Raw genomic sequence first — 13,340 nt, forward strand, 5'->3', positions numbered from 1 at the left:
AAAACAAACAAAAAAGTACAGGCAGAAATTCTCAGCTCATAGGCTCACTCAGTTTGATATGAAAAGCTTGATGATGTATTTCAGGACTCAACTTCTTTTTATAAGTCCCTTCTGTCCTCAACATGTCACCTTACTCCCCTCATGGTTGTGAGACGGTGTGCATACCCAGTGGAAAAAGAGGAACCGTTTCTTGTACATCATTCCAAGGAGGGAACATACCAATGCAATAGCTGAGTCTGTGCTTAGAGGAGGTTCCCGGAGAAGCTCCTGGGACCAAGAAAGGCCAGATTCTAGGAACCCCTCTTTTTTCTGTTGATTTGTTTTGTTTTGGGGCCTTCCCCAGCAGTACTCAGGACTTGCTCCTGACTCTGTTCTCAGGAATCACTTCCTGGTAAGCTGGGATAGCATCTGGAATATGGAAGATCCGACCCAGGTGGGCTGCGTACACGGCAAGTGCCTTACCCACTGTATATCACTCTGGCCCTTCTATGAACCACTCCTCATGAGGAACAAGGAACATGAGGCCCACATAGATAATACAGCAGGTAGCGCAATCACCTTGCATGTGGCAACCTGGGTTCAATCCCCAGCATCCCCATATGCCCATATGGTCTCCCAAGCACCAGCAGGAGCAATTCCTGAGTGCAGAGCCAGGAGTAACCCCGGAGCATCGCTGAGTGTGTTCCCAAATCCCCAAAAGTATAAAAAGTATGAAAGAGCAAGGAATCTGGGACCAGAGAGATAGTACAGCAGCTAAGGTTCTTGCCTTGCACATGCACTAATCTGCATTTGGGCCCCTAAACACAGATTTATTAGTAGCTGCTGAGAACTACTAGTGTTGAGAGAGAGGGGCGGGAGGGGAGAGAGAGAGAGAGAGAGAGAGAGAGAGAGAGAGAGAGAGAGAGAGAGAGAGAGCAATCCATTCCAATGCCATTCTAGATAGAGGAGGCAGATGTGCAAATACCTTGAACTGGCAACAGAATGTAGTTCAAGGTCAAACCCCCAAAGGCATAAGATCAAAGATTCCAGCCGGGTGCCAAGTGCTTACACACCACTTCTCGCTTCTCTCCTACTCTGCCCCTTCCTCTCCCGGTCGAAGCACCCTTGAGAGCTGGTGCACATGCTTTGCATGCCAGAGTCTTGGGCTCCTTCTCCAACTGCCAGCTTCCCAAGCACCCCTGCAATCAGTCCTGAATCCTTGCAAACTGTCGAACTGTCCTCCCGTTGTTCATCGATTTGCTCGAGCGGGCCCAGTAATGCCCCCATTTTGAGACTTGTTGTTACTGTTTTTGGCATGTTGAATATACTCTTGGTAGCTTGCTGGGCTCTCCAAGAGGGGCGGAGGAATTGAACCCGACTCGGCCGGCCGGGCTGCGCGCAAGGCAAACGTCCTACCGCTGTGCTATCTCTCCAACCCTTGCAAAAACGAACTAAAAATGAATGACTTGAATTGTACAGAGATAAATTCTATCTGAATAATGAGGCTGGAGAAATAAATGCAGCCTGTTGGGCACTCACCTTTCATGGGAGCCCGATTCAGACGCCAGTTCAATTCCCAGCATCCCAACCATATGGTTCCCTGGGCACCTGCAGGAGTGATCCCTGAGTGCAGAACCAGGAGTAAGTCCTGAACACCACTGGATGACAGGATGTGACCCTAAAACAAACACACAAAATTCTATCTCGGGGCTGGCGAGATGGTCCCCTGAGCATTGGTTGTGTGGACCGCCCCCCCCCCCAAGAAAAAACCCCAGCAACTGAATATGGTGTCTTATGGGTGATACAGTATCATACACACCAGTTATTTTAGGAATTTTTTGTTTGGTTGGTTGGTTTTTATGGTCCCCCAAGCACTGTCAGGAGTAATTCCTGAGTGTATGAGCCAGGAGTAACCCCGGTGCATCGCTGGGTGTGACCCAAAAAGAAAAAAAAAATGTAGCCCCTGAGTATCACCAGGAATAAGCCCTGAGCAACACTGGAACAACACAGAGAAGATCAGCTTGCACAGGATGCTGCTCCAGTGTCTGAAGGGCTCCATATTTCTTTTTTTTTTTTTTTTGCTTTTTGGGTCACACTCGGCGATGCACAGGGATTATTCCTGGCTCATGCACTCAGGAATTACTCCTGGCGGTGCTCGGGGGACCATATGGGATGCTGGGACCATATCGAACCCGGGTCGGCTGCGTGTAAGGCAAACACCCTACCCGCTGTGCTATCGCTCCAGCCCCGCTCCTTATTTCTGGAAATTTGATGTTTTGTTTGTTTAACTTGGGGCTGAGCAAATTTAGGAAGCAGTGCTCAGGCCTTACTCCTGGCTCTGTGCTCAGAGTTCACTCCTGGTAAGGCTCAAAGGATGATATTTAGTTTCGGAGCTCAAACTCAGAGTGACTGCATGCAAGGCATACATCCTATCCACTGTACTATTTCTCTGGCTCTCCGATTTTATTTATTTATTTATTTATTTATTTATTTTTCTTATTTATTGTAAAGCCTGGCAAGCTACCAGTGACGTATTTGATATGCCAAAACCAGTATCAATAAGTCTCACAATTTGTTGTGAGACGTTACTGGTACCCGCTCGAGCAAATCAATGAACAACGGGAGGACAGTGACAGTGACAGTGATTGTTCGGGTGAGTTTTGGGGGGATCACACCCAGGAGTGCTCAGGTCGTACTCCTGATTCTATGCTCATGGATTACTCCTGGTGGGCTCAGGGGACCATGTTGGGGTGCTGAGAATTGAACCCAGGTCATCCGCATGCTGGCACATACCCAGTCCCACTTTCAACGCAATCATCCCCCGTAGCCCTCAATGTATTTGTCTAACTCCCCCAGTTGCTGCTTCATTTTCTCGGGGAGCTGTGACAGCTGTTCCCACCCTAGCAGCCCAGGTCTAGGGGTCCTTCTGCAAGAATGAGCACACTATTTCCAGCTGGGCTTCTAGACCACACTCTGGCTCCCTGACCTAGATTCAGATCAAAGACTCCCTGTCCACTGTCGCACCCTACAGCACCACTTCTGCAACTTGACCAAGCAAACCCAGTGACATGGCGCCTAGGGTAGATCACTTGGCATTGGGGGCACTGTTTGTTTGAAGACGGGCTTAGAATCCAGGCTGGAAATCACGAAGCCAGAGAGAGCACAGACGTTAAGGCGCTGTCCAGAATGTGGCTGAGGTCATGAATCTGGTTCTACTCCCAGCACCATTTATAGTCCCCAAGCACTGGGGACCCCTGAACACTCATCCAGACCACATCCAGAGATGGCCCCCCAGAGGATGTGACCCTCCCCCAAAAGACTAGAAATCACCTTTTTTTGAAAGATGCCTGAAGGGAGGATGGAGTTGAGCCCTTCCCTCCTGCCCCCCAGCAGTGCTCAGGACTTATTCTTGGCTCAACACTCCGGAGTCACTCTCAGATAGTACATACCTTTGGGGATAATACCGGATGTTAAGGAATCCAACCCGAGTCAGCTTCATGTAAGGCAAGTGTTCTACCTGCTGTGCTATTGCTCCAGCCCCTGGAAATCTCATCGTTGTGTATCTTTCCTTGAATCCAAAACCTGCTTCACAAGGCCCTAGGCACAGTCCCTACTCATTGTCCCTTTGTTGGCACTGGCCTGCTTGGTGCGGTTCCCCTGCAGCCCAGACAGGCTCTTCTACTCACCATGCTTGCCTAAACACTCAAAAGCAAGACACCAGGCAGCCTGGGGCCCACACTTGTAACTCCACAGTAATGCAACTGATGGGCAGTTTCTTCATAACCTTCATCTTTTGGTCTTATTTGTTTCTGAAATTGTTTTATTTGGAGGCACACACAACAGTGCTCAGGGCTTACTCTTTGTTCTGTGCTCAGGGTTCACTCTTGCCAATGCTTCAGGGACCATACAGGGTTCCAGGATTTGAAGCTGGGTTGCCTTCATGCAAGACCTTAACCCCTGTGCTATCTAACTTTTGCTTCAATTTCCCAACTTTTTATTTTGAAAGTTTCTAAACTTGAGGAAAACTTTCTGAAAGACGTGATAAATACCTTTGAAGGATTAACCCCCCATTCTTCAGCTCCTTGCTCTTTCTTATTATCCTCACTGGCCCCCAAACTATTTGAGAACCGTTACATACACTAAGACATTTACCCTCTAAGTACCTCACCAGGGATCTCCTAAGAACAAAGACGCTCTCCTATACAACCCTTTAGCACGCATGGGACTTTTAATATTGTTACGGCACTTCCAGGCAGCTTGGGAGATCCTGTGTGGTGCTAGGAATCAAACCCAGATTGACCGGGTGCGAGCAAGCTGCCTTCATTTCTGTTTTTGTTTTGTTTTTGTGTCACAACCAAGGATGCTCAGGTCTTACCCCTGGCTCTGCACTCAGGAATCACTCCCGGCCGTGCTGGGGGACCATAAGAGTTGCCAATAATGGAACCCAAGTCAGCCTCGTTGCTAGCACAAGAGCCCCGTCTGCTGTACTCTTGCTCTAGTCCTTTTGGTTTGTTTTTGTTTGGGGGCCACACTCGGGGTGATGCTCAGGGGTTATTCCTGGCTGTGCCTACTCCCAGTGGTGCTTGGGGAAACCGTATGGGATGCTGATCAAGCTGGTCAACCGCATGCAAGGCAAATGCCCTACCTGCCGTACTATCTCTCTACCCCACCCAGTCCTCATTTCTTTCCAAACTGGTGCCCTTGGCTAAAGGTTGGAGATGTGATAACTCAGATAAAACCACCTCCTTGGCCTGGCTCCCCGACCTCCACCTTCTCTGTGCCAGGTAGATGGGCTGCCTCCTCTTGGTACGTGTGTCAGAGCTCCACCTCTCTGCCCAGTATGGATGGAACTGACACCTGGCTTCTGGGTGTTGTTCTGTTCCGTCCCTGACACATTCAGACACACTCAGGCACAGGAAGGGGCTCAGAGAGATGAAAACTCATAGGACTGAGCTGCAGGCTTCACATAGAGGAGGCTTGAGTTCAATCCTGGGTCCCCAAGCACTGCCAGAAACATCCCCCAAGAACAGATTTGGCAAAAGCCCCCAGCAGCACTTGATGTGTCTCAAATCCCCTAACCCTTCCCAATAAGAAAGAACATTTGGGAAGCTGGAGCGATAGTACAGCATCAGGTAGGGTGTTTGCCTTGCACACAGCTGACCCAGGTTCCATCTCAACATCTCATATGGTCCCCTGAGTACCACTGGAGTAATTACTGAGTGCAGAGCCAGGAATAATTCCCAAGCATTGCCGGGTGTGACCCAAAAAGCTAAAGAAAGAAAGAAATTTGGTGGGGGACCCACCCCAAACTCTCAGAGCTTACTCCTGGCTCTACACTCAGGGATCACTCCTGGTGGTGCTCCGGGGACCATATGTGGTACCAGGGTTAGAACTCAGGTAGGCCATGTGCAAGACAAGTGTCTTACCCATTATACTATCACTCTGGCCCCCCAAAAAGAAATATTTAAAGAAAAGTAAAACAAAATGATTGGAAAACAAGCAAGCAAATAAAAACCATGAATTAACATTAAAAAAATACAACTCATGGGTAAATAATAAAATTGTCTTCAGAGTAAATCCTGGAGAATTTCACATGCATGGAATTAGAATGTGTGTTAGCTCATGCAGTGTAACAAGTTACCCGGGGTCTTAGTCACTTCAAATAACACACACACACACACACACACACACACACACACACACACACACACTTCTGCAGAGGGTGAGTCCAGGAGGGTGAGTCCCGGAGCGGGTCTGGCCCATGGCTGCTCCAAGGGCCAGAGGCCACGCCAGCAGTCAGAGAAGAAAACCCAGTTCTACACTTACTCCTGGATTTTTCTCACTCCTGTGGGAATTTATTTTCTCACTCTGGGCCCCTAAAGCACATTAAAATAATTTTTTTCATTAAAAAAAATTTTAAATAAAACCTTTGAGTCCCCATGGGGCCAGAATGGATAGTACAGTGGGTAGAACGCTTGCTGTGCATGTGGCCAACCCAGGTCAGACCCCTAGAACCCCATATAGAACCCTGAGCCTACCAGGAATAATCCCTGAGCCCAAAGCCAGGAGAAGGCCTAGCATAGATGCAGCCCCCAAACCCCCAAATTAAAAACAAGCAAAGAAAAAAAGAACCTGGGGCTGGAGCAATAGCACAGTGGGTAGGGCGTTTGCCTTGCACGCGGCCGACCCGGGTTCAATTCCCAGCATCCCATATGGTCCCCTGAGCACCGCCAGGGGTAATTCCTGAGCGCAGAGCCAGGAGTAACCCCTGTGCATTGCTGGGTGTGACCTAAAAAGCAAAAAAAAAAAAAAGAAAAAAGAACCCAACTTTTAAGGTTTCCCCCTACCACACACACACACACACACACACACACACACACACACACACAACCAACAGGAACCTCCACAGCAAAAATGCCTGTCTTGCAGATGAGAGGCTGGGAGCCTATGGGCACCAAGTGCCTGCAGCAGGGCTGTCTGAGATACTGGCATGGCAGCAGAGTGTGCCGGCATGAATGTAAGGCCAGGCCAGGGCCAGCACCATAGCTAAAGGGGACAGGGGACGGCCCCAGCAAGCACCGTAAGGAAAAGCTGGGCAAGAGTGTGTGGAAGCACCATGAGCAAGCGGATCGGCCGCTGGTGAGCACGGGTGCAAGCAACCCCAGCGAGCACCATAACCAAGAACATGTGTGACCCGTGATGGTGAGAGCTCAGGAAAGAGAAGGGGGAAAGAGAGCCCAGAGAGATAGTACAGGGGATAGGGTGATTGCCTTGCATGCAGCCAACCCAGAATCAATCCCTGGCACCCACATGGTCTCCTGAGCACCGCCAGAAGTGATCCCTGAGCACAGAGCCAGGAGTAAGTCCTGAACAACATCAGATGTGCTTCCCGCCAAAAAAGGCGGGGGGGCGGGTGTAAGTGAATAAATCAATAGATCAAGTTTTGAAAAAGTAAAACTCTGGGGCTGGAGCAATATTACAGCAGTTAGGGCATTTGTCTTGCACGTGACCGACCCGGGTTCGATTCCCAGCATCCCATATCGTCCCCCCGAGTACCGCCAGGAGTAATTCCTGTATGCAGACCCAGGAGTAAGCCCTGTGCATCACAGGGTATGACCCAAAAAGCAAAAAAAAAAAAAAAAAAAAAAAAGTAAAACTCTTAGAAGGAAAGGTTGGAACTTTAGGTCTGAGAGAGTTCAATGGACTGAGTATATGTTTTGCCTGCAGGAAGAACGGGTTGTGAGTTTGATCCTCATGTATCATGTGTGTTCCCAAGCACAGCTAGGAGTCAGCCCCAACTACGTCCAGGGAGCAAAATGATCCACTTTTAAGGTCAGAATCAGTGAAGTGTAAAGCCAACACTTTATTGGAAAACCAAAGCTTGAATATCTTTCCAGTCAACATTTGTTGTACAAAGTATTTCAAAAAGAAAAATAGAAAGAACACTATAACTCAAAATGTAGGCAATTATTAACAAACTATTGACATTTTGCCCATTATGCCTCTGATTTTTTTCCTTTAATAAAACATGAGAAGGGGGATGGAGAGAGAGTCTGGTAGGTTTGCACATGGCCAGCCTGGCTTCTATTCCCCACACCCGACAGGTCCCCTAATTCCACCAGAAGTGATTTCCTGAGCACAGGACAAGAAGCAAGCCCCAAGCACTGCTGTGTGTGGGCACTCCACCAAAAAAAAAAAAAAGATGAATTGTTTATTAAAGAAAACATGGCCTGGGGCTGGAGTGATAGCACAGAGGGTAGGGCATGACCCAGGTTCGATTCCCAGCATCCCATATGGTTTCCTGAGCACTGACAGGAGTGATTCCTGAGTGCAAAGACAGGAGTAACCCCTGTGCATCGCCGGGTATGACCCAAAAAGAAAAGAAAAAAAAAAGAAAAGAAAACATGGCCTGTGAAAGATGTTTCATAGCCACCACAGATAAAAGGGAGATAATATGTGTATTCAGTTTTTTAGTATCTATAACAGAGGCAGGGCAGGCCCAAAGAATTAAAGCTGGTATGGGGCTGGAGAACTTGCCTTGCATGCAGCCCACCCTAATTTGATCTCTGACAACCATAACACTCCATGAGCATTGCCAGGAGTCAGGACCCAAGAATAAGCCCTGGGTGCTGCCACATGTGGCCCACAAACAGACAACAGTGTCCACAGTGCCAGCACAATTGTATTGGTTGTAATGACAAATAAGAAGCAGTATGTAGGGGCTTGAGCGATGGCACAGTGGATAGGGCATTTGCCTTGTATGCCATTGATCTGGGTTCGATTCCCAGCATCCCATATGGTCCTCCAAGCACCGCCAGGAGTAATTCCTGAGTGCATGAGCCAGGAGTAACCCCTATACATTGTGGGGTGTGACCCAAAAAGCAAAAGAGAGAGAGAGAGAGGGAGAGAGAGAGAGAGAGGGAGAGAGAGAGAGAGAGAGAGAAAGAGAGAGAGAGAGAGAAGCTATATGTAATGAAAATTATGAAACTAACGAAAATTAAGATGTGATGGGGACTGAGAAACTGAAACTGACCCCCCTAAATTAAACAAGAGAAGGGAGAGAGAAGCATTCCTCTTATGATCCCAATTAACAGAGTTAAGGGTTTACCAGCCCACCGGATTTCTGGGAGAGTACTGAGCCGGACAGATTTAAGGGAGTGCAGGGGAGAGGCCCCTAAAGGCCGCAAGAGGTGGGCAATGGATGCATTAATCATTTTGTTGTTGTTGTTGTTGTTGTTGTTGTTTTTGCCAATTACCTCTGTATCTCCTGCTTCACTAGTAAGAATGTACGTAGATTGCAGCCCACCTTTAGAAGATAAGAGAGAGACCCGCTCTGCAACCAGGACTTCAAGTCTCCTTCTCTTCTGACTTGGGGTCCTCAGCATTTGATCCTCTCATAAACTCACTGTCCCATCCTGAGCTGTTTCTCTCTCTGTTCCAGCACAACAGGTGAGGATTTGAAAACGGTGTGGGTGAAAAGTTGGAAATAGAAGAACATGGGTCAGAGAGATGCTTACCCAGGAAACAAAGCAACAAGAGGCAAACAGGAGTGGGCCCTGAGCACCGGTGGGTGTGGCCCCAGGCCAAATGCAGAGGCAGGAGTGGGAGAGATAGGTACAGTGGGTAGGGCATTTGCCTTGCACTCTGCAAACCTAAGTTTGATCCCCAGATTCCCATATGGTCCCGGGAGCATCATCAGGAGTTAGCTCTAAGCACGGAGCCAGGTGTAAGCCCTGAGCACAGTCAGATGTGCTCTCCCCCCCCCCCCCCGCACAAAAAAATTAAAAAGGAGCCAAATGGGAGAAAGGTCTTTGGAATATAGCATTATAGCACTGTGGCACTGTCCTCCCGTTGTTGTTCATCGATTTGTTCGAGCCAGCACCAGTAACATCTCACAACAAATTGTGAGACTTGTTACTGTTTTTGGCATATGGAATGTGTCATGGGGAGCTTGCCAGGCTTTGCCGTGTGAGCGAGATACTCTCGGTAGCTTGTTGGGCTCTCCGAGATGGGCAGAGGAATCGAACCCAGATTGGCCCTGTGCAAGGCCTTACCCGCTGTGCTATAATATTAATTCATGCACACTGAAAACCATTCTGTGCTTAAATTCTTGCATTTGTAATAAGCTGCAAATAAATGGAGGAACACCCTCACTTCCTCAGATCAGTTCTCCTCACCCCCCACTCCCTGGGAGGAAAAGAACTGTAGAGGAGTTCTGCAGCTAGTGTGGGAGGATTCTACACCTCGAGTGTTTTATTTTATTGATTAATTTTTGGTTTTAGCCCACCCCCTGCTATGCTTAGGGCTCATTCCTGGCAGTGCTCCGTGAACTAAATGTGTCAGGGATTAAACTGGGGTCTTCTGGGAGCAAGGCAAATGCCTTAATCTCTGCCCCAAGGACCCTGCTTTGGGAAGCAGAATTCTAGAAGACTCTGCCCCAGGTATCCTTTGATGGAAATGGGTCAGGAGGAGGGGAGGGAGCAGCCCAGTGGATCCAGAGCCTCTGCTTAAAGGCTGCAGAGGTCAGGCTGCCTCTGGGGCTGGCTTGCTGATCTGAGGGGTCCCCCAGAAGCTTCCCTGTCCTAAAGCAATTTAGATCTTTCTGGGGGCTAAAAGCACTTCCTTCCTTCTATCTTTTTTTAATCTCCTCACTTGCTGATTATTCTGGTGTGCGGGAGTTTGGTTTATGTTTCTTTGATATCTTTCTGACCTTTGAAAATCCTTCTTTTATTGTGATTTAGTTTGTTCTCCCTAGATTATTCTTTAAAAACAAAAACAAAACCAAAAAAAAAAAAAACCCTTCCCTGCAGGGTTTTAAGTTACTGATTTGTTGCTGCTGTTTGTTTGTCTGTTTTCATTTTGCTGAGTCTGGGGGCAACCCCAGTGATGCTTATGGGCCATTCGTGCCAGGCCTGAGCCTCCCACATGCAAAATTTAAACTGTTATCTCCTTCTGCTTTTCCTTGTCTGGTCTTCTGTGGCTTCCTCCCCAATGCCTCCTCCCACCCCCCTAGCCCCCCCCCCCCCACCAGCACTGTTCTGTAACACACTCAGTGGAGTAAGGGTCAAGAAACTACCCTGAACATTAACTACTTTCTTGTTTTTTTGCTTTTGGACCACACCTGGTCCTGCTCTTGGGAATTATTTCTGGAGGGATTAGGGGACCATATGTGATACCAGCCTTGAACCTGAGTGGGCCGGCGTGCAAATGCCCTGTACTTACTGTACTATCACTCCAGCCCCAAACTACACTAATTTTTAATGCTTTCAATGATTGTAGTTTAGTTAACATGCTTACAGTAGTGTTTCGATCATGGCTTTGATACACAAAGTTCCCACACCTCACCACCTCCAGAGCAGCCTAGCCCGCCCACCACCGTCCCTGGGTCACTTCTGATCAGAGCCGCGTCCTCCCTCTTCCTGCCACAGCTTGATAATCTGAATTTTGTAATCCAAGGTCAAGGGTTTGTCCTTGTTTGATATCCTCATTTCTCTCTCTCTCTCTCTCTCTCTCTCTCTCTCTCTCTCTCTCTCTCTCTCTCTCTCGATACCACAGATGAGCGAAACTGCCTGGTATTTGTCCTTCTGACTTATTTCACTGACCATGACACATTGCCCGTCTATCGACATGGCGGTGACCTGTAAAATTTCATCTTTTCTTATAGCAAGGTACTGCTGTTCCATCGTGTGCGTTTGCCACAATTTCTTTATCCATTCGTCTGTCCGTGGATATTTGGATCATTTCCATACCCTGGCTAGTGTGCTAAGCACAGCAATGAATTAGGTGTGCACATATATTTTTGAATTAATGCTTCTGTGTTTTGGGCCGAGATACCTCGAAATGGAATGAGTGGGTCACAAGGAAGCGCTGTTCTTACTTTTTTTTTTTTTTTTTTACCACATCCTGGCCCAGAAGCTTGTATGCAGCCTTGCCAAGCGCCATTCTCAGGGGTGTGATAAGAGACTGCCTGTCATTTGGATTTGCTCCTCCTGGATAATGAGTGACCCACGGGCTTCCAATTTAAACCATCACCATTTTATTGATCTCCATTACCCTTTTATTACCACTAATTTCCTCTCCCGTGGTTTCCCCCATCATCTCCCTATCCTGGTTTTCTCTGCACTAGTTTCCTTGATCCTCCTTGATCCTTCTGATTTCAGCGGGCTCCTTTTTTAGCGAGTGTATCTTCCTGCTGGCTGTGGTGGGTGTTGCCCAGGGTCAGCTGTGGTGCTGGTTTACTCAGCCACAGTGCTCGGCCCGATTCCCACTTCTTTCCCCGTGGGACTTGGCACTGGTTCTCACCCAGTGTTGCACAGGGCTATGGTGTCTGCATACCTTTCAGTGGTGCTCCTGAGGGCCAGTGCCCCTGTCGTGGTGTTTATACACACACTCAACTTCGGTGCTCTAGGTCACTGGCTATCCTCCAGGCTCCCATCCTCATTGTCCCGTTCATTCATTCATTCATTCATTCATTCATCTATTGTGATGCTGGGAGTCTAAGCTAGTATCCAGACAGCAAGACTCATGCTCTGCCCTGAAGTCACAATCCCAGCCCTCCAGGAGACATTTTTTTGATCTTGCTGGAGTGACAGTACAGCGGGTAAGGCAAATTTGCCTTCCCAGGCCCAACCCAAATCCATTCCCTGCCATTTCATATGGTCCCCTGAGCCTCCCAGGAATGATTCCTGGGCACAGAGCCAGGAGTAAACCCCTGAGTACCTCAATGTGTGTCCTAAAAGTCAAAAAAAACAAAAAACAAAACAACAAAAAAAGGGTTATTAGTTTGTGAACTCAAATTTTACTTATTTGGGTCCTTATTCTTTTCTTTTCTAATGTTTCATGTGCACTCAAGAGACTGCACAATGGGTAAGGCATGGCCCACCCAGGTTCCATTCCTGGTACCACATATGGTTGCCTGAACACCGCCAGGAGTGACCCCTGAGCATAGAGCCAGGAGTGACCCCTGAGCATAGAGCCCTGAGCATGGAGTCAGGAGTAAGACCTGAGTATTTCTGGGTGTGGCCCCAACAAAAACACAGTTTCTGGGGCCAGAGCGATAATTGTAGAGCAGGTAGGGCGTTTGCCTTTCATGAGCCCAATTCAGGTTCAGTCTCCCACATCCCACACGGTCCCCTGAGCACCACCAGGAGTAATTCCTGAGCACAGAAGCAGGAGTAACCCCTGAGCATTGCTGGGTGTGGCCTCCCCAAGTAACATGATTTTCACCACTTTTCCTTTGAGGATTTATTTTTAGAATGAGTGAGAAGAGAGCACGGGAAAGACACTGTATTTTTTCTTTTTGGTTTGGGGCCACAACTAGCTGTAGTCAGGCTTACCCCTGACTCTGTGCCCAGGAGTCATTCTTGCCAGTGCTCGGGTACCACGTACGGTGCCAGGGATGGAACAATGGTTGGCCACGTGGATAGTTGTGCCTTGCCACCAGTGCTCGCTCTCTCTCTGGTCCCTTCCGTGTGGTTTTCCTGTTGTCGTGATTTTTTTCAGCGCTCAGGGCTTACTTCTGGCTCTGCACTCAGGAATTACTCCTGGCAGTGCTTGAGGGACCATATGGGATGCCAGGGATTGAACAGAGATCAGCTGTGTGCAAGGCAAGCACCCTACCCACTGTACTAGCATTCTGGCCCTCTTCAATATGTTTTTAAAACTCCTGGATGTTTCCCACTGTGAATGGCACTCTGATACCAGCTGTCATGTCTCTGGCCTCTGGTGATTTTTACCATGCAAAGGGGTGAAGGATAATTTTTTAAGCAAATGGTTAAAACTCTCCATGGGAGAGTTGAAGATTCACAGTCAGGGCAGAAAAAATGGGCCGAAGGCATGGCTACAGAGTGCAGAGCTGACCC

This window comes from Sorex fumeus, unplaced genomic scaffold (assembly GCF_029834395.1).
Source record: "Sorex fumeus unplaced genomic scaffold, SorFum_2.1 ptg000044l, whole genome shotgun sequence".
Lineage (NCBI taxonomy): Eukaryota > Metazoa > Chordata > Mammalia > Eulipotyphla > Soricidae > Sorex > Sorex fumeus.